We start from the raw sequence: 2103 nt of genomic DNA, 5'->3' as shown, positions 1-2103 counted from the left end.
GAGACGCCCCAGCCCTTCCCGCATGCGTGGGTTACGGTCTGTGAGGGGGATGGTGGTTTATGGAATGTTTATGGAGACCAAAGATCTCTCTACCCTGCCCTGGTGAGGCTCTATCCAGAGTATGGGGTCCTGGCCCCCAGTACAGTAAGAATGCAGAGCTGTTGGAGCAGGTACAGAGGATCACGAAGATGATCAAAGGGCTGGAGCACCGCTCTGGTGAAGAAAGTTGGGCTTGTTTAGCTTGGAGGAGTCTTTGGGGTGATCCCATTGCAGCCTTCCATTTGTAGGAAGCTTACAAGCATGACTTTTTACATGGTCTGATAGTGAAAAAACGTGGTATATTGGCTTTAACCTAGAGGACGATAGACTTAGGCTAGATGTTAGGAAGAAATGTTTTACTCAGAGGCACTGGAACAGGCTGCCCAGGGAAGTTATTAATGTTTTATCCTTGGAGGCATTTCAAAGCCAGATTGGATGTGGCCTTGGGCAACCTGATGTGGTGGTTAGCAACCCAGCCCACTCAGAACTTGATTAAAAGACAATTCTGTGTGCCATTATTCCCTATGAAAGACAACAGCTGGGGTTTGAGGAACTAGATTTGAGGAGGACAAAGGTTACAAAAAAGATAGTTGTAAAAAACTCATTGTCCAGCAGTTGATCATCCCTGAAGCTCAATAGAGCCTGAATGCCTGTACCAACACAGTGTTCTGCTTACAATGTCTTGAACAAAACACATGAGAAGACAGTGACATACCTAAAACACTACCCTTAGAGCACTCCTGAGCTTTGGATCCAGTGCTGTGCCCAGCCCTACTTAGAGAATGCAGTTCAAAAGGAAAGAAGAGCTTAGAATGAAAAGGAACTTCTGCAATCTTCAAATAGACTGTATGTGGATGGGGCCAACATTTTGCCAATGTACATGTAAACTGCAAAAGCAACATTTAAGTAATTCTGAAAATAAAGCTTTATAGAGAAACATATACCGATAGGAGAATCCTAGAACCATATTTGTCCTTATTTAATATTTTAAACCTTTGATCCTTGGGAATTCCCCAAGAAGCACCAGAATAGAGGGAAAAGGCCGCCTTCAAGGGCCATGAAACAAGTCTGAAATTCTAAGCTTTTATTTCTGTTACAAAGCCAGGACAGGGAACAGCACAGCACAACCTGAAGGAGCTGTCAAGTAAAGAATTAAAACCCATTTGCATTACTGCTGGACATCAGCTAATAATTGTACTTCCAGAGTTAATATCATTTTGTTGGAAAACATTACAGGAATATACCCTATCAGGGTGTGTGTGTAAAATCATCGGATGAAGAGCAATCATGCAGGTTACAAGACCTCTCTCTAACTCTCTGTCTAAAGCACTCCAATTTAATGCAGTCATTTTCTTATTTGACCCAAGGACCAACGTTTGGGAAATTCCCCTTGGGCCCTTGTACCTTGTTCTTTTGCAAACTACCATTGCATAACGTGGAGCATGTCCTTAGTCAAGATGGAGAGCAAAATGACTCTTTGCTACTAGGTTGCAGTATTACAGGATCACTTAACAGCGGAGGTGGGCAGGGACTTTTAGAGACCACCTAAACCCTCCTGCTCACAGCAGACTGCTCAGCACCTTATCCAGTTGAGTTCTGAGTTATCTCCAATAATAGAGACACCACAGCCTTCCTGATCAATCTGTTCCAGTGTTTGACCTCCCTTGCAGTGACTAAGATTCTTCTTGTGTTTAAATGCTTCTTGTGTTTCAATCTGTACCTGTTTCTTTTCGTCCCAAGAAGAGTCTGGTTCCGTACTCTTTGCTCCCTCTCAGAAGGTGCTTTTCAACACTGGTAAGATCCCCTGCAGCGTTCTCAAGACTGAGCAGTCCCAGCTCTCAGCTTCTCATTACAACTGAAGAGCTCTAACTCTGGTCCTTTAATTGCCTTTGGCAACCCTCAGTAGAACTTGTTCCACTATGTCCATTTCTCCCTTGTACTGGGCAGCCCAATGCTTCAGAAGTCCCCTGAACACAGTCTAGGAGGACACTGCTAGTTTACAGTTACCGTCATATACCAGGACATTCGACTCCTATCTGCAAAGGTGCTTTCCAGACTGTTGCT

This window comes from Coturnix japonica, chromosome 1 (genome assembly GCF_001577835.2).
Source record: "Coturnix japonica isolate 7356 chromosome 1, Coturnix japonica 2.1, whole genome shotgun sequence".
Taxonomy (NCBI): Eukaryota; Metazoa; Chordata; class Aves; order Galliformes; family Phasianidae; genus Coturnix; species Coturnix japonica.
The sequence above is the reverse complement of the archived record's forward strand: the minus strand, read 5'-3'. Positions refer to the sequence as shown.